Raw genomic sequence first — 20,842 nt, forward strand, 5'->3', positions numbered from 1 at the left:
CTAAGTGAATGTTTAGATATCCTTTCTTTAACCTTTCCAAGATGTGTAAGGGTGAATCTGCTATTGCTTGCTATCTTGAAGACTTTGCATAGCCTCAGTTCCTTGCTGTCCTTGAGTAGACCAGCTGTATGAACCGGCCATTTCCCATGGTTAGTTATGAGAATCTCTTGTATTATGTAATGGGAATGGGGTTGGTTATAAAATAAGCCCATTTTCCACATGTGCTTAAACTCTGAATTGTCTCGACTTAATCATATATGCCCCACATGGATGATGAAATTGCACTGGTTACAAAGGATTTTACCTAAGTATTACCTAAGTGTCATACATTGTCTGACATAGAAATGAAATACTATCTTAATTACCTCATGCTAATCTATACTTGGCTGGTGATGTACCATCTTTTGAGTTACCTGGAACTTCATTTTTGTGAATATTTCATACTGATTGTACAATACTCGTTAGAGTAACTAGCTGCTATAACAATATAGACTGCAAAGTATAGGACACCTATACTTGCACAGTATAGGTGCAAGTTTCATCTCCCCTCACATGATAGTCACAGGTGAATGGTGGCATATTTTGCACGGTTTTCCTCGTGCTGACACAGGAACTCAGTCTGTCTCTGGACTTTCGCTTTGCCATTGTCTAAGGCAACACTGTACTACAGAACTTTCTGGAACGCTAGATGTATTTTATAATGGTAGTTGCCTAGAGTTATGCAGCATTTGAGCACCTGAAATGTGGCTAGTGTGGATGAATAATTAAGTTCTAATTGTATTTAATTTTAATTAAAATACAAATAGCCATGTGTTGCTAGTGGCTATTATATTGGAGAGTGTAAATCTAAAGTCCTGTTGTTGATCTCTGCATCTTGGTGGAAGAGGGAGCCAGAGGACCACGTAGCCACTTATAAAAGGCTTGATCTGGAAAAGACACACATAAATTCCACTTACAGTTGACTGCCTGGGGCTCCGTAACCTGGACATATCAAATTGAAAGAAAGCTAGGCTACGTGATCTTGCTACATGCCTAGGAAAGAGAGGAGAATGGCCACGTCGGCTCAGTGAGAGGCTGGCATACCCTCTGCCGCACTGCACGAAGAAATATTTCTATGAAGAATAGGAACACATAAAATCTATTTTTGAAATTTTGGTTAAGTAGTTAAAATATTAAAGAGCCAAGGTTACTCTTATTTATATCGACCACATTAGTATCAAAGAGAATTAACCTTATTTAATAAATACATATTTTAATGAATTAATCAAGCATTCAGCTAAGGTAGGTAAAACTGATATAGACCTTTCGAACGTCACCTGGCCCTTTTCATCTGGAGTACATTGTTGGCTGGTCATATACTAGCAGTTCTTAGGACCATAAACTGGGAGCAGGAAGCAGAAAACTGCCGCATGGAATCATGCCTACTTGGTATTCGTATGCTCGCATGTCTTTTATGTGTCTCTTCACGTCCTTTAGACATTCCAGTCCCATCAGTCAATGTCGCGGACAACCCTGGTGCTTAATCCTCCTATGTGGCATCATCTTTCTATTTTTAGAATTCCGATTACATCTGTGCTTGCCCTGCTTTTTCCTGGTCAGTCTTCCAGCTGGCTCTTATCTGCTGTAAGTGCTGGCAGTCATGCTTACCCAGATATCTGCTTTTTGGGCTGGTTGCTATTTAATGTTCTATACCGATCTGAGTTGACCTTCCTAACCCGACATGTGATTGACTTCCAACCACCCACACAGAGAGCTGAAGAGCCTTTTGGGGCATTTTGCCTTTTAATCTGACATGGCTTGAACTCCTGATGCTTATTCTTTTTTTTTTTACATAGGCTTTTCAAATATCTTTAATAAACACCTGCCAGGGCTAATGGTGACTAGTGAACTGTATCTGAAATACACATGGCAGGACTAGTGTGTACACATACATACATAGCTATGTTTTTCCTACATTTGCATTGATGCATTTCCCTCTACTTTGCATTTTCTCTACCTACCTTTATCTGCAAGCAATAGTTCATTAGCGACCTTGAGTAGAACTACAGAGAAATATATAAGTTAAAAAAATTCATCATAGGGAAGACCAAAGATAATATTTCAAGCCTTTACTTTTTGGATGCTGTTAAATTGCCAGCATGTTTAAATTTAAAATTCTATTTCGTAAATGTAAAGATGTTGCTTTGTACATATACAGAGTGAGAAAAAGTAAACAACTATAGTGGCGAAGGTAGGTTTCTTGACAGATTCATGAATAAAAAGGCATGTCAATCTCTTTTATACTTACGTTTTGTAGCTGCTCATTTAATTTCTTTTAAGGAATCTTTGTTTCTTTCAAACTATTACCAGGAAATTTGTGTTCAGAAATCCCATCTAGATGACAAAAATTTTAAGATGTCCTATGTTAGAATTGTCATGTGTACTATTGTCTCAGAGAAAACAGACTAATATGTAACTTTTTGGTGGAGAGAAATAAAGAGTTAATAGTATTAGCTTGTTATATAAAGTTAGGTACATACCGTGTAGTTCTTTAATAATTCACTCATCAAATATTTTTATATTTCTTTTTAGCATGCAGCATAAAAGTTATTTTTATCCATATGCATTGGTTTGGTGTTGTAGAGACTGTGCATTAGATTATCTAATCTTGTAAAAATCTTTAAAGCATCACAATGAATCTGATAATGACCTGGAAGATAAGTGCTACTACCTTACATAACCCAAATTTCATCACAATAAAAATGATTGAGAAATCACAACAGAAATAATTAGTATAAAATAAAAATTGATTTAAATTAATTACACATAAAATAATTTGGAGAATTAATTTGCCCAAATAGTGACATTGTTGGACATAGACTGGGACAAAGATGGGTCTACCAGACTGGTCTGAAATGGGTTCTTGTAAAGTTGTGAGAAAAGAATTTGGGGGCCTTGCCTTGGCTGGTCTGTCTCAGTGGATTGAGCTTGGGCCTGTGAACCAAAGGGTCACTGGTTCGATTGCCAATCAGGGCACATGCCTGGGTTTTGGGATAGATGCCCCGTTGGGGGGGTGTGAGAGGCAATCACACATTGATGTTTCTCTCCCTCTCTTTCTCTCTCCTTCTTCTCCCAGCCTCTAAAAATAAATAAATAAATCTTTAAAATATTATTTAAAAAAGAATTTGGGGGATTCACTATAGGAGGATTTGAGGCATAGTGGCCAGCTTTATTGGAGGGGTGTGCAGGGCACAGATGCTCCTGCAGAAGCTGCCGCACTGCCTCATCCACAACCACATATATTAGCTCCAACTCGCTGAAGATGTCCAGCCTCTGGGGCCACAGATCTGCACGTGTCCCCACCAAGCTCAGGAGGAGAGTGAGGACCGGGGCCCAGGACCACAGATGGTGTGCTATTACCATGGTATCAGCATCCGAAGCTTTAGAAGTCTAGCTTTGTCTCTGTTCTCCTCCTGAGCACTTTCAGTGCTGCACTGTAGCCCACCAGCTGCCATGCCCAGACCTGCATCTCCTATGGAGAAAACAGCCCTGGGGCATTTGTCAAGCTTTGATTACATCTCCCTGAGTTGGTAAAGGGGTAAGCTTTTTTTTTTCCCCCAAACTAACCAATCTTCTTCCTAAGTTTTCATAGGTTTGTGCAGGGCCATCCATTTATCTACTTATTTTCCAGGATCTTCTGGGCGGTTCCATGTCCTTATTGTGTCCATCCTTTTCCCAGATTTTCTCAGGCTAGACTCCTCCCCTTTATGGTTGCCATTTTGGCTTTCATTGCAAATGCCTCAATGTTTGGCCTCCTTGTCTGTTTTCTACTGCCTGTGCTACAGCAGAGGAATTTCCCCTTCACTCTTTATTCCTCCCCTCCCCATCATTAATCTGTGGGGGCTGGCTGGTTATTGGAAAGCTGGTCTTTTGTGCCTGCTTGCGGGTTAGTGTCCCTTAGGCAGAGAACGTGGCCGTCCCCTCAGGTGGCTGTGAAGCTGTAGCTTCCAGAATTAATCAGGCACAGCCAGTTTAGCTCCCTTCTCTTCTGTTAATACCTAACTACTATGCTAACACTTATGCATAACATTTCTACAGCTTATCCTAGCTTTAAGAGATAAACATATGTCCAGGTTTCAACAGTTACTCTCGGCGGGAGAACTCCATCCCACAGAGCTCTCCTGCCCACCATGGATGAGAACAAATCATCCCAGACACAATCTTGCTGTTCCAACAGGAAAAGGGGTGGTGATTCCCTCTAGTGGGGAATGCCCTGAGCCCTTCTCCCAAACAGCTTTTATTGGGAATGTTATGTGGAGGTGTATACAGCATACACACATAGCTTATCAATCAATGTTAAAAGGCTATAGTCATTCAAAAACACGTTATCTATAGATCACAATGGAAGGAACACAGAGGTTTGTCCTAGGTCAGGGTCTGTGAGACATGTTAATGCCAGATGGTCTTTAAGATGTTTCATGAGATAGGGAGTTTACTCCTTATGCCTTGAACTTAAACATCCAGTTTATCAACAGGGCTATACAAAGTAAAACAAACTTCAAAGGATACAATGTATTTATCAGGCTTGATCTTCCACGGGAACCCTAGATGTTAGCATCCTGTCTTGCCTGCCACCTGAATTTCCTGGTTTTCCAGTGAGAATTCTTTCAAGGTCTGCTCACTCGGGGATACAGCCTCTGAAACCACACAGAGTGGTCCCCAACAATTCTCCATTTAATCTGATTGCTTTATCATAGTTTTTATTATACTGAATTTAGTTTATGTGTATTTTTACATACTAGATGGCTTTCTTTAGCTTTTTATATAAAGTTCTGTGCAGACTGTGTAGTTTTTAATAATGCACTTATCAAATATTTTTTAAAATTGCCTGCAGGCAAGGACCAGACAGAGGAACTCTGCTGGGCCTGAATCCAAAGGATTTTAGGTTCACAGAATATGTAAAGTTAGTCCTCAACTTTTAGTGGAGGAGAGAACCAGTGCTAGGGTAAAGAAAACCCTTTCTGGATTTAAAAAAAAAAAAAGTTGCCTATCAGTTGTTATCTCTCAAGATAAATCTCCCAGGACCAAGCTGATCAACCAAAATGTAGGCTTGGGAAAGTACTGCTATGCCCCATCATACCCTCATATTTTCAGAATGTGGTATATTCAACATGTAAAACCTAGTTTATAATCTATATGACTCCCATATTTTTATAGAAGTTATATTTATTTTTAAATATGCAAAGACTTACTAGTGGGATAAAGGTAGTGATAGAGTAGTAGCACTTTTAGCCTTGAAAAGAAATTATAATACCCCTAATAAGGTGTACTGGAGAAAAGTTTTATCATGACTTAATTCAGTTCACAAACCTTATCCCAAAGCTCAATGGTCTAGGTACATCACGGAAGAGTGAACAACAGTCACTTATATAAATAAAATATAGCCACCTGGTGTCTTGACTACATCAGGATAAAGAAAAATCCTATGGGATAGCAAAAATCAAGTAACTGGTTTGAAATTGTTTTAGCTCACCCATTAATTATGGCAAAAATTCCATGAAATCAAAATAATGTAATCATTAGTGTCTTTAATTTATCTAATTTTATTCTGAAACAGAAAACAAGAAGAATAACAATTGCTTCATCAAATCACTGATGCAAAAGCATTGGAAGACATGAATTTCCCTTAAATGAATCACCAAACCCCTATTGTTTGCTTTGAAACTCTCCCTAATGTATTCATGTGGGAGAATACCCAATTTTCATGGCTTAGTTAATATTATTTTTATGGGGTGTATCTTATCTAACCTTTATTGAAACAAATCCTTGCATTGGCTAAGAAAATAATTCAAAATTAATATGTTACAGACATCTATTGTAATTGCTATTTATTTTCTCAAAGTAATATTTCAGTTCATGCCTTATTAGATTATAGTTATACACCTCTGGAGATATATATATATATATTGAAGGCAACTTGATCCACCTTGGGAGAATAAAAAAAAATATTAATAGAGTAACTACAGAATGAGAATTTACTTTTACTGTGTCTACCTTAATAATCACCTCTAGAGAGCTCTTGGGCCAAGGTCATGGTCTCTCTCTTATCCCCTAATTCAGTCATGCTGCTTTGGTTCTGTGCAGTTTTCAGCAAGCTTTGCACAGAATAAACTGAATGCACCTTGCCTCAATTTCATCCCTACACCTTTCACTTCCTGCCCAGGGCTTCTCTGAAGACACAGTACAGGGAGCCAGCTGGGAAGCCAGCAGGAATTGCTTGATTCTTATGAATGCACCACTCGGAAGTGTGAGAGAGTTAATGCTCCACAGAGCAACACTTTATCAACACTTTATGGGGAATAGAAGCCAAGAGATAAATACTTTCCTTATTTGTCCCTTGGGTGGATAATTCTGATGTACATTTTATAACGTTTCTCAGAAAAGTTTGGTGCACTGAGTGCTGCGTCACTCCCAGCTGTAGCCATTGTCAAAATCACCCTTATATTAGTTTTTCCTCTTTTCCTCTCTCAAACCCCTTGGCATTCCAAAATGATTCTAGATCTTGGTTTCAGGCTTTGCTTTTGGTGAGAGGGTTTGTACAGTAAGTAGCCCTAGAAAGTATACTCACAAGATAGGATATGGGGACTGTGTTACTTTTAGTCATCTGCCAACAGGGGCATATTACTAATTTTAGGTGCTGCCAGACAGCACCACCATATGAGAACTTACATAATTCTGAAACAGGTGTCTAAGTTATGATAAAAGAGGGTCTGTAATATACACAAGACTACAGGACCTACTAGTTTTCCCACATATCTTGCCATTCAGAAACTCTAAACTGATGGAGCAATAGATTGTTCTTTCAAGTTTCAGCTAAGGTGCGGGCTCAGAGACTACCACTGAGGGCTGGAGTTCTATCATCCAAGATGTGACAGAGATGTTGAACTAATGACTGACAGGTTGTGTCACTTCCTAAAATAGCACTCAGCTGGGAACCGAGAAGTGGGAGTAAGATGGGCCCCATAAATCCTAACTTCTATTGACCCACACTTATAGCAACTGTTAACCCCAAGGGGCAAGGAAACTGAGGGAATGCTTGCAGGATGACATTCTCAGTTACATCACCAGATAAAAACAAAACAAAACAAAAAAACATGATCATCCAATAGGGGATCAAGACATCTGGAATGCATCGTAGGGAAAGATAGGAAGAAAATGGTGAATATCAGTTAACTACTCAGAGTGAAATGGAGGAGCAGGAACTATAATTAGTCTTAATAATTATCTTTTATGAAACCATACATTTTGGATCTGGCTGTAGGGAACTATAGTATAGATTAGGGTTAATGACAAATATACATATATCTCTATATCTGAGGGGGGCTCAAATGAATTGTATAGAATACTTCTTTAAAGCCCATCAGTAAATGAGTGGATACAAAACTGGTACATTTACACAATGGAATACTCTGCAGCAGAAAGAAAGAAGGAACTCTTACCCTTTGGGACAGCATGGATGGACCTGGAGAGCATTATACTAAGTGAAATAAGCCAGCCAGTGAAAGACAAATACAATATGATCTCACTTTTAGCTAGAACTTAATCAACAAAACAAATAAGCAAGCAAAATATAACCAGAGATATTGAAATAAAGAACAAACTGACAGGAACCAGAGAGGTGGGGAAGGGAAATAATGGGGGAAAAAAGGAAAGGGTCATCAAGGAACATGTATAAAGGACCCATGGACAAAGCCAAAAGGTGGGTGGGATTGAGGGTGGGATATGGGGGTGAGTGGGACTGGGGAAAGTGGTGGTGAGAAAATTTAGACAACTATATTCAAAGTTAATTTAAAAATTATTAAAAATAGAAATAAAATAAAACATTTCAAATCTTGGCTTTATCTGATATACTGGCATAACTGTGGCACTAACCTTGGGTGGGTAATACCTGAGAGTTTTTCATGTCTAGCACATACTCTGCACTTCTGCTCTTTGCCATAGTTTGTCTTGGATCTTTTGACATGAGAACTTGTAGGAACCTCATGTTTGTCACATGTGTGCAATGTGAAAGTATTAAAGAGTTGATGTCTAATGGAACAGTCTATTATTCCATGAAGGGAGAGAGTGACAAATAAATAGTATTAAAGAGTTGATGTCTAATGGAACAGTCTATTATTCCATGAAAAGAGAGTGACAAATAAATGTTTCCCTTCTTCATCTTTGGAGGGCATGGTTCCGAGATACCTTTCCTGATGCTCCTGAGTGGGTCCCAGCAGTACTGAGAATTAGTCACATAGACCATGATGGCTAACTCAATAATGAACCATGCATTAGCTTCTCCTTCTCTGTGTCCCTCCTCCAGCCCCACATTTCTTTACAAACATGCTTTTGTCTTAGACATTGCGATAGGGGTATCTAGGAAAGAAAAGATGTGATTGCAAATCCCTCTGCTGTATGTTAGAGGGGAAAAAGTCATAGCTATATCCAGACAAAGTTTTAAAGTAGAAGAATTTGTCTTTCATGTTTGCTCATTTTTCTCTTAAGAATCTTTCTGTACTTATTACTGTGCAGGTCTCTCGTGCTCTCTGTATTTCATTTTCCATTTAAAATAGTTTTTTTAATGACATGCTGAGTTAAAAGTGAAAAAAATTAACTGAGTTGTCCAAATATGTAAATCAGCAATAGCAGTGTATCATTTCACCAAGATATATTTTGCCTTTTAATAACAAATAGTCGCTAACCTAAAACTTGAATTAAATGCTGGATTGTGAAGGCACTTTGATTGTTTGTGATGAATATAGTGTGGAGAAAAGATGTCTGTGTGTCATTTAAATCATTTTTTTGCTGTGAAAAAATGAGAATAAACAGGATAAATTAGCAGTAATTGATCTTTCTTGAATATTTGTATTCATATTTATTGTTAACAAAATTTGATAATGATTACATAGATTTCAAAGTTAAGTTAAATTTTGGTCCAATTTTTAAAACTAACAGGGATAGAATTTGAGCTGTAATTTATTGCTAATTTATTACAAATTTAAATTCTTGATTTAAATTTGATGTAACAGTGTACATTTTGCAATGTATTTTGGGGAGCATTTAAAAATTAATGTTATTACTAAAAATCTTGTGGCTAAGAGAAATAAATGGAAAATCCAGCAATGAACTCTTTGGGGTTGATTTTATCAAAGGTGCTCTATCAAACTTTTTAACAGCAGTGTTACTGAGATGTAACTGACTTAGATATTAGCACTATATTTTGTAGAAAATAATATACAGGTCAATCTAAAAAATGAAATAATTTTATCATATTTCACAAATCGTTCTCTAACCCCTACCTATAACTTAACATTGATGTAAGAGATTTCATTCCTGTGTTTGCCCAAAACTACAATATTAAATTAGTCATTGAAATAGAAAAATCACATTTGTTTTTTAAATTTTATATTGGCAATTTTCGCTCTGATTTGGTAAAGCTGTAAAAGTCTATTTAATTCTTCTCTGAGTGGTCTGTGTTTAACAGTAACTGTATCTACTACAATGCTTTTGTTCTAACTTTAATCATTAAAATGATAAGTGCAGGGCTGCACAAACATTTGTGTGGTTTCTTCAACTTGCCTGCACTCTTTAAATTGTTAATTTTTATAATACAGAAAAATTAACTTAGAAAAACTAAGAATGTGAAAATAAAGTACCTGTGTTTGTTCAGCATAATGAGAGTAATTGGTAGAGAACATTCTCTTCCATTTACTTCATTTTTATGATCACTCATAGCCAAATAATTGTGCCGAACTTTGTGGATGCGAGAGTCTTGCCTCTAAACATGTAGAAATGGCATCAGTGAAATGGTTTGTAACAGAGAAGTGAATAACTTTCACGAAACATAAATAAAGAAGCATAAAGGGAGAGAAGTAAACTACAATTGGTTCACACTTGAGGCTATGGGATGTACCATCTATTTTGTTTTCACTGATCTAATTTTTTTCCATTTGTTAGGTCTAGTTTCTTGAAGCTGTGGGAATTTTAAGCTAACACTAGTTTAGCACTTCATATTTTTCAGGTGTTTTTAGATATTTTGTATAATTTTTTCAAAAAGTACAATAATTACATGGTGTAATTATGAAAGTTGAGAACCAACTAGATTATGTGACTCTGTGAAAGGACTGAGCTATTCACTAACTGGATAGAGGATAACTTAAGCTCAATGTCTTTGGTTCTTTATGTCATTTGCTTCTTCCTGGTTTATGACTAGAGTCACTTAAAAAAATTTCTTGTTTCCAATGCTTACCATTGCCCTTTTATGAATGCAAAATAAAAAGTTGAATATAGTTGAACTTACTGAAGAGCTATCTGTATTACTCTATGAATCTTTTTGCTTAGAAAGTTAAGGAAACCTAAAATTGGCAATTTAAAATTTCAGTAGTCTAAAAATTGCTAAATCGATGGGTAAAATAAAGAGAACAGTTGTGGTTGAGAGGAGCTGATTCCTTGGTGAGACTAAAATTACCAGAGCCTTTCCAAGATGCATAAACAAACAGGAGTTAAGATATCATGATTCATTTATTATATGATCACGCTGAAGAAATGTGAACAAGATGGAGATATTTATGATTAATAAACATAACACATGAGATGGTTTGATATAACTTGGAACTAAAACAACAATAAGAAAACCAAATGTCAAGACACAAAAAGACCAGTTAACTACCTCATTTGTTAGTAGCTTCACCCTTGTAATTCTTCAGGACAAAAAACTTGGAGTAACATTTGACTCTGATCTTTCTCTCAGGACTTGAATGCCATCTCTTATCCCATCCTGTAACTTTGTCTTCACAACGGATGTGGAATCCATCGGCTCCTCATCTCCACTGTCACTACTCTCATCCCTGACTCCAGCATGACTTGCTTGGATTCTGCAGCCATCTGTCGCTGTTTCTCTGTTTAAACCTTGTCCCCTTTAGTCTATTCTACACCATGGAAGCTTTTAAAACTATATCAGATAATGTTACTTCAGATCAAAACCTTCAGATGATGTCTTACCTCACTCAGCCAAATTCATTCAAATGGGCTGTGAGGCCCTAGATGATACAGCGTATTGTCCCCCACACATAGCTCTCCATCTCATCTTCTGTTCAACTCTCTGTTCACTGAATTCCAGCATTCTGTCCTCTTCTCTTCGGGACATATCAGGCACAGTACCCTCCTCAGAACCCCAGGGTTTGCTGTTTTCTTTGCAGTGAATCTTCTTCACTTTTGGGATTTATGACCCCAAATCCTCTTGATCTTTATGTAAATGCTACATTATCATTAAGGTTTGTCCTTATTAAAACTGCAATGGCTCTCTTCAACTCTGCTGATTCTTTTTCCTTTATTATCCTTCATCATCACTAGCTCATATATAATATACCTTTTACTCAATTCATTTTATTTATTTTAAGTATACTTCCTTTATAAAAATGAATGTAAGGAAATTTTGTTTCTTCAATGCCATGTTTACTATCTGGCACATAGTAGGTGCTTGATAAATATTTATTAAGTGAAAGAATGGACTGCATAAGGAAAAGGACTTCAAAATATTTTGAGGGTAGAACCTTGTCCTCATGACGGAGCACTTAGAGATTATGAAAGCCTGAACTGAATTCTCCAATAAAACTATATCCACTTTTTGTGAGTGAAGCATCTATATAGACTATCCCGCAGTGAGGTCTCCTTTTAATAGCTAGATCTATTAGTTTACTTTCCTAATCATCACCACCACGTTCTTAATCATCACCACTATCACTACCTGTCACTTCATAGTGATAATGTGGATGCGAAGAGAGAAAAAATGAACTGGTACAATGATAACCGCAGAGAACTATTCATCTCTAAGCATCTGAAACAATGACATCTGGATCTAACTTTAGAACTTCTAATTGTGTAGCCCTGTAAAAATCATAGAAATTCTTTGACACTTTTGTTTTCTATGCTATACAATGGGAATGTTGCTCTATTTTATGGGATTTTTGGCAGCATTAAAGGAAGAGAGGAGGGAGAGAAAGAAAGAAAGAGTAAAGAAGAGAAAGAACAAGAAAAGAAAGTTGTAAAGTTATGTGTGGGGATGACTTTCTTCACAAGTCCCCCCCAACCACCATGGATGAGAGTAATCATGACAGAGATATGATGTGATCTGCTTGGGGAGGAGAAGTGGCCATTTTCCCAGAGGAAAAAGGCCGTGAGCAGTGGCCAGTTTCTCAGGGGGAAAAGGCCAGCAGCAGCCAGTTTCTCCAAGGAGAAAAAGGCCTCGAGCTCCCTCCTCCAGGGCCTTTTATTGAGTTCTAATATACAGGAATACAGGGCAGCAAGGATCAAACAGTAGATAACATTTCAAAGAAATCTGAGGGCTTACTATGAGTCAGAGTCTGTCAGCAACAGAGTTTTAGGGCTTCCTGCTTGAACCCTTAACATATGAATGAAAGCACTCTTAGCAGAGCAGATTTCACAGGTTTATCAGGAAGCCTTTGGGATGCCAGATTTTTCCCCAGATCACACTCTAGCAATGCAAGGAGCTGCACCCCTCCCCAACAGGTATTCAGGATTAAGGGGATTAGAGCCAGGAAGCACTTCTCCCAGAGAACATGGGGACTCAGGCTATGTCAAAGCTGGGCGGGGGGAAGTCCATTGCTCCCTCTTTGTTGCAGCCCCCCTCATCCTTCCATGAAGGCCTCCTAAGTGATCGAGCCTGACTTAGGTTGCCCCCCCGCCCTCCCCGCTATGAGGGGTCTTACCCGTCATTGACTTCCTACCAAGCTTTAGTGTCAGGGAGAGGAAACTGAGGCAGCATTTGCTACCAGAGACAAGCTTTGTCTCCTGGGGCTTGCATTCCAAAGGTCACCCCTCACCATTAGATTCAAGGGGTCGAGATACAATTCCTAGAACTAGGCAGAGCAGTCTACAACAGCTATGACTATTTATAGCAACTGGGTTTTGGGCACCATTTGGGGGTTTTGGAGAATATGCCAGGATCACACACTCTCTGCAAACTAGTGTAAAACATGCCTTCTGCTGCACTGCTTTATATTTTCACAGCAGCAGTAACTCAATTGCATTTAGCAACCCAACTTTTGTTATTAAAACACTTTGTAGTCAAAAGTGCAGTCTTCTGTACATAGTAGACCTTTCTTATCTATGGTGTTTTCCATGATCAACCACGGTCCAAAAATAGTAAGTGGAATATTTCAGAAATAAACAGTTCATAAGTTTTAAGTCACACACCACTTTGAGTAACCTGATGAAATCTCATGTCGCTGCACTCTCATTAGTTATTTACTAGCCATCGTGAATATCAGATCAACTGTCTTGGCGTCTCAGTGCTTGTGTTCAAGGGACCCTTATTTTACTTAATAATAGCCTCAATGCGCGAGAGGGGTGATGCTGGAAATTCAATATGCCAAATCGATAAAGTATGTGTACATGTAGGAAACTGTAGTATAGGTAGGGTTCAATGCTGTCTGTGGTTGCAGACATCTGCTGCAAGTCTTGGGATATATTCCCCATAAGTAAGTGGGGACTATAACCATTACCAAGTCCATTATACTCTGTTCTCACTTGCTTTTCTGCACACATTCAATAAATTCCTTCAATGCTTCCTCTAGTCAGTATTTTCATGTTGAATATCATGACTTGAAATGTTTCCAACAAATCAACTGCATATTGAACCCAAGGATCTTAAAGCCAATTTATTTCCAGAGAAGCATCCCAACATTGTACAGGAAAGCCTGCTCAAATGGAGTTTCGATGGTTTTTGTATGTCTTAAGGAACTTAATACTTTATGAGAAAATTGCACAATGAAACTTGGGTACTCTACTATTTATGACAATTTTTCTCTCTAAATCTGCTTTGTTTTTTGACCATAACAAATTGGATTTTATAGTGCTCTCCAAGTTTTAGTCTTATTTTAAGGAACAGTTTGATTTAGGCTTTTTATAGAGAAGCTTCCGAAGATCATTAAAGTGAATGTGAAATAGTGAAATCATTGTAAGTTCCTATCAGTGAGCAAGTATATTTTTCAGCCCATGATTAAGGTTGTCTTCTTTTATTTTGAAAGGAAGACATATATTTCCCTTGCATAATCCCTGACTGCCTCCCCAGTGCTGAGTACAAGGTCTAAAACAACTCTTGTTGTCTTGGAAAATCACCTCCGTATGTTTTTTTTCTACTATTTAATATTCAGGATCTTGTCAGGCATTGAAAATATTACTGTTAAATATTGTTTCTTTATATCCTGTCATAACATTAGCTTTCTGTAAATATCATGTGGATGTTTTATTTTAATCACTGTTTTCTAACTACTCCCTAATTACTTTGACTCCATGAATTACACCTATGGTGATAGCCTAACCTTGTTACCATCTATTATGACTACAAATCAGAAATCTTAAGTTTCAGCTCTCCACTTGCCGAAAACTGTTTTCCCATCCAGACTTCTCATACTATACTATACAATACAATCAATGAAATTCTGTAAACCTTCATTTCATTAATCCCATTATCTTCTCAGGATATAAGAGGGACTTTCTTATTTTAGTTTTCTAGACTGCTTAAGACCTATGATTTATAACCTGAAGCACAAGCACAATCTCACTCATCATGTTCAAATCTCTCCTCTGCCCCTTCTGCTACACCCATCTAACTGGGGTGGGGAGTTTAAGGGGTTGAGAGAGAAAGAGAAGAAAAGAAAAGAAAAAAAGTGGTGAGCAATGGACAAAAGGCAGGACAACTATAACTGAGCAACAACAAATAAAAAAATAAGCCCTGGCTGGTGTGGCTCAGTGGATTGAGCACTGCCTGCTAACCAAAGGGTCACTGGTTTGATTCCCAGTCAGGGCACAAGCCTGGGTTGTGGGATAGGTCAGGTCCCCAGTAGGGAGTGCATGAGAAGCAACCACACACTGATGTTTCTCTCCTCTCCTTCTTCATTTCCCCTCTGTCTAAAAATAAATAAATAAAATCGATTAAAAATATTTAGAAATATATAAAATTAAAAAAATAAAAATAAAGGAGCTATGCTACCTGGAATCAATCTTTAAACTTTAAAAAAAATCTACATTTTTGACATAACTATTATTTAAGGTGTACAACAGCAATTAGACATTTACATAATTTATCAAGTGATCACCCTGATAAATTTAGTACCCCATACATAGTTATTGCAATAGTATTGTAAATATTTTCTTGTGCTGTACTTTATACATCCCCATGAAAGTTTTTATATCTGCTAATCTGTACGCCTTCAGTCTTAATACTTGTCTTCACTACTTCTAAATTTCCTAACCTCAAATCAGATTAAATGCCTCAGTTATGTGCACTGTTGCCAATGGAAAACAAGGAAATCCAAGGTCCTTTATCCTAGAAGCATTTCCTCTTGTTATTCTTAACTCCATGGTAGACTTACCTACCCAGTTACCTATAGCTAGAATCTGAGGAGGCAATTTAAGTCCCAAAACTTTGAGACTATGAGTCCCAAAACTTTACCTCATTCATGGAATTCTAATAGTATTTGTATTCAAGTATTTCTTAAGTTTGTCTTGTCTTTTCCCCCCAAGGCTTCTACCGCTTGCCTATTTCAACTTAACATTATCTTATCTAGGTTATTGTAAAAGACTTTGAAGTGATTTCTTTGCCTCTAGTCCTGCTTTATCGCCAATGCATTCCTAACGATATTACTCTTCTGCTTAAAAATGATCAGGTGACTCCTGTATTGCCTTTGAGACTGAGCTAAAAGTGCCTTTTTTATACCTTCATGATATTTTCATCTGTATCATAGAACCAACTGCATTATATTGTTATTTTATTTTATAGGATACCTTATTCCACCTAAATATAAGTTCCTTGAAAGCTACAGTTACGTCAATTCAGTTGTATGTTACTAACAGAACTTCTGAAAAAAAAGTGTTGCTTAATAAGTATTTGATAAATAGAACAAATCATCCAGATAACTAAAAGCAAAAATCAGCCAAGTTTTATAGCAAGGTATAAAACAAAGTGGTAACTCCCAAAATTTCAGTAATATCTGTACAAATATGAAAATACAATGCATATTCAAAATATCATGCTCTAGTGCTGAGTACTTAGGCTTATGTATTTTCACATTGCTTGATGGTTTTGTATAGTTCAGGGGTACATTTTGCTTTCTTCAACATAAAGGTAAAACTAGTCACAAAGCTATTCACCTTACCCTCAAAATATTTACTGTGTCAGTTTCTATCACTATCAAAAATGTTTATTATGAAAAGAGTACAGTGGCAATGTTTAAAAATTTTGAATTTTCATTTTCTTCGTGTTTTCTCATTTTCCATGTAAACACAAACTGGTAATTTCATGGACAGCCTCCCCCGCCCCCCACATTATCTACCTGCCACTTACAGAATGCAAGGCTCAATGAGTGATTATTGCCTAAGTTAAAGGTGATTATACAATTATAATTTTGCTTCAAAAATCTAACTTCTTGATTGACTCTGAAGAACTGACATGTAGCTTTATTATAATTCACTGAGAATAAGAATTAGAATAATTCCTGGCTGGTTCCAAGTGGTGGTTAGCCAGGAATTATTCACCCAACTCCCAAGATAGGGTCCCTTTTTAATAAAGGTTTAATACTAAAACCATATGGTGGGTAGCCCATAGACCACCAAAAAGCACAATGGGTGTCTAAGTTAGCAGGTAACGTCAGGCAGTTATCCATACTCTATACATTCCTTATCCTCCTTTCTGGGGGCATGACGTTAACCTCTGGGTGGTATCCTGGTTTTGGGGTAGTCAGTGAAGCTGGAGGCTATAGAGAGTTAAATAGTCTCAGAAGGTTAAACAGGGAGTCGGACATTTCCTGACCCCTTTACTCCTGGATACATGTCGCAGCTCTGAGTTCCCCTACAAGTTTCATCTTTTTAATCAATGCTTCCAGACCATTTTGACAACTCCCACTCCAAACCAAAGGATGTTTGACAATGTATGGAGACATTTCTGGTTGCCACAACTAGAGGAGGGAGCCCGGAGCTACTGGACTCTCGTGGGTGGAGGCCAAAAGTGTTGCAGACATCCTGCCATGCACAGGATGGCCCACAGCAATGTCCAAATGCTCAATGAGACTTTCAGCAAAGCTCGAAATGTCGACAGTGCTAGGGCTGGAAAACCCTGGTTAAGACATTATTTCATATTACAAAATATGTAAATAGAGAAAATTATATTTCATCAATGCATTTATTTACCAAACATTTAATACTGGTTTCTGTCATAGCACATTGTACTAGGTGCTATTGGGAACAAGAGAATCAGTTCTATAAGAAATCTGCTTTCAGAGAGCTTATAGTCTAATCTAATAAATTAAAAGACTTATACATATGTAATTATTATATTTTACATATCTAATACATACCATGTATAATTTACTTATGTCATAGAACTTATATATACATACACACATTTATAGGAATATAAATAAGTAATAAAGATAAAATTATAGTTATTGAGGAAGAACACATTGAAATTGTATAGAAGCTCAAACAATTATTTAAATCTCAGTAAGTATCTACAAAAACTTTGGAAAGAAACTTCACTTTCATTTCTTTTTTTAAGTGGTTAGTAAGACTTAGACATGTTAATTCAGGGGTAATTTCCAAACTTGATAATAAGAATGGTGAAATCTTTCTCTATCCTTATATTCTTACTTTTTCCTCTATCTCTACTTACCTTTCAATTTCATTCATAGTTTTTGTACTACTTAAGATGATTAAGTGACAATGTCAAATGGGATCAGTTTAATTGAAATTATTCAGTGAGTATTATTCAGTATGTTTAATTTTTAAACATACTGTTAGACTCAGGAAATACAACTGTGAATCTTTTGAAAATGTTTAGATATCTATATGCATATATTTATATCCACATCCTTATGTGTAAATGTTCATGGAAGCAGAGATGAATGAGCAATTGATTCATTTCATGAGAGAACATGAAAAACAAACACCCAGAAAAGGTGAAATTTGAGCTGGATATTGTTAAATGAGTAGAAATTCAAAGACAAAGGGGGAGTAGAGAAGGCACAACAGTGTATGAGCAAAAGGAGTGATGTGAATATACATATTTTTATAATGATACCGGATAAATATCCTGGGATCAGAGAGTAAATGGTCAATGGCCATATTTAATTCAGCTGTATACTTTATGTATGCAATTTGATCAAATATTTAGTTGAATTAACAACGACATAACCCAATACAAATGTGGCATTTTCTTTCAAAATCAGAGACAGGTAATATCACATTTAGCACTCCATTTGATGTGAGTGTATGTGAAGGAGAAGGTTGTTTTTCTCTCTTGTTTTTATTATCTTTAATAATTAACTTTTCTGTATTAACTTTCTCTGTCCACCTGTCTCAGGCTCCCTTTTAGACTGAGATCCTCCTATACTTCAGATCAAGTCCAATATTCGATATTTCTTTGACCCTGGGTACAGGCCTGAGACACAGTGTTGTGTAATCACAGCAAGAACTAGATTATAAGGAGATGATCAAGGATCTGGCTGTAATAATTGAACAACTTTATATTTTGAGTGGTAGAAGTTTGCAGTAGGCTTCATTTTTCATTATTTTCTTTAAAGCTTACCCTCAAAACATATGGAAAATTTATATAACATAGAAAATTAGGAGGTGGCCCAGACTCTTGGTTCTTACTTATTCCTCAAGTTTAATCAGTCGTCACATCCTGAAGAGCCTTCCTTCTCAGTCTAATTTACCCGTCTCCCCATTCCCATGTCAGGGTCTCCGTTCACACTTTCACAAGGGCTTCCCTAACAGGGTGCCACCAATAACCTGTATTAGGATTTCATTTTTAATGCTGCAGAGATTTAGAGTACAAATGTATCCCTTTGATTCCTTACTTAAAACTTTCCATGGTCCCCCGTGCCTATGGGATAAGATTCAAACTTCCTAGAGAGATGCCCACGGGCTTTCCAGTCCTAGTTCTGGCCTTGTCACCAACCACATGCTTCGCTCTTATCCTAGCAGGAATGCCCTGTGTATGTATGGAACAGAGACAGCTTCTGCATACACCATGCCACTAAAGCTTATAGCACACAGGCAATCCCTCAAGGGAAGACTCACCGTGCAGCTGTTAGGAGTGCGGGCAGCCTGTGGTGACCCAGTAAGACCATGGTACTAGGGCCTGTTCACTTCTGCCTAGTGCAGGACTCTCTAACTAGGAATCTTTGCTCCAGAGCTCCACGTTGTTGGGCTGTCTGAGATTTTGTCAGGCTGGTGTTGCAGTCCATTCCCCCTGCTGCATCCTGAATCCCTTCTTTCTTTTTACAAGTCTAACTCTCCAATAGACTGTACTCTTAACTCCCCCTCAATTTCCATTTCCCAGAGGAACCTACTACTACAAGATTCATGGGCCCTATACTGTACAAGGTGTCCTTTAGCTAAGAATACCTACTCACTGTCTTTTTCATGGAGTTTTATCTTGTTCACTGAGACTTTCTTTTTAAACTGAAGTGCAACAGCTCCTTTCTCCACCTTCATGTTTTCTCTCATTGAACATGTAAGAGAGAACATACAGAGGGCACAGAGATGTATGAAAATATGCTCAGCATTAATAGCCATCAGATAGAGGCAAATTAAAACCACAATGAGATACCACTTCACACTGGCCAGAATGGCCATCATAAACAAATCAACAAACAACAAATGTTGGAGAGGTTGTGGAGAGAAGGGAGCCCCAGTGCACTGTTGGTGAGAATGCAGACTGATGTTTTGTTCCTCTGGAAAAAAACAGCATGGAATTTCCTCAGAAAACTAAAAATAAAACTGCCTTTTGACCCTGCAATTCCACTGCTGGGATTGTACTCTAAGAATCCTGAAACACCTATTCAAAAGAACCTGTGTACCCCAATGTTCATAGCAGCACAATTTACAATAGCCAAGTGCTGGAAGTAACCTAAATGCCCATTGGTGAATGAGTGGATCAGAAAACTATGGTACATTTACACAATGGAATACTATGCAGCAGAAAGAAAGAAGGATCCCCTACCTTTTGCAACAGCATAAATAGAACTGAAGAGCGTTATGCGAAGTGAAATAAGCCAGGCAGTGAAAGGCAAATACCATATGATCTCACCTTTAAGTGGAACCTAATAAAAAAAAACAAGTAAGCAAAATATAACCAGAGACATTGAAATTAAGAATAATCTGACAGTAACAAAGGGGAGCGGGGATAATAGGAGGAAAGGGGAGAAGGGTTTTCAGGAACAGCTATAAAGGACACATGGAGAAAACCAAGGGGGGTTGAATCAGGGAAGGGAGGTGGGGATAGCTGGGGTTGGGGGAAAATGAAGGCAACTGTACTTGAACAACAATAAAGAAAAAGAAAGAGTTCATTTACTTGTCGTGCTGTCCCAATACCTAGTCTTTCCAAGGACATACTCCAGGCCTGATTAGACTCTCTAACTTTAGTGCCTACAGTTATATTGACAGATTAATGCAATTACTGATTAAACAGTTTTAATTTATTGTTTATTAAATGAAATGCCTGGGCTAGGTGCTAAAGATATAGATGTAAAAAAGTAAAATTGTTTTTGCCCTCATTCACTATACATATACATGGAAAAACTAATCACACAGTTATTTATCTTTACTGGAATGGCAAATACAAAAAAGAAACAGGATTATAGGGATATAAAGCAATACGGACCTGATGTTGTCTGAAGGTTTGGAAAACTGCTTTGAGGGAATGTTATATAACGTGAATTCTGAAGACTGAGTAGGAATTAATTAAGTGAAATAAGAGGGAACATAATACATGTTTATTGAATGAATAAAATACTGTCAT

The 20,842-nt window shown here is 37.4% G+C and overlaps 1 pseudogene; it reads right to left on the minus strand.

Moving 5' to 3' along the window:
• LOC118987693 (ubiquitin carboxyl-terminal hydrolase 28-like) overlaps nucleotides 1-20,842 on the minus strand; it is a 66,313-nt pseudogene that overhangs the window by 19,668 nt on the left and 25,803 nt on the right.

The sequence above is a fragment of the Sturnira hondurensis genome, unplaced genomic scaffold, assembly GCF_014824575.4.
Source record: "Sturnira hondurensis isolate 20B ecotype Veracruz unplaced genomic scaffold, ASM1482457v3 Scaffold0005329, whole genome shotgun sequence".
NCBI classification, from domain to species: Eukaryota; Metazoa; Chordata; class Mammalia; order Chiroptera; family Phyllostomidae; genus Sturnira; species Sturnira hondurensis.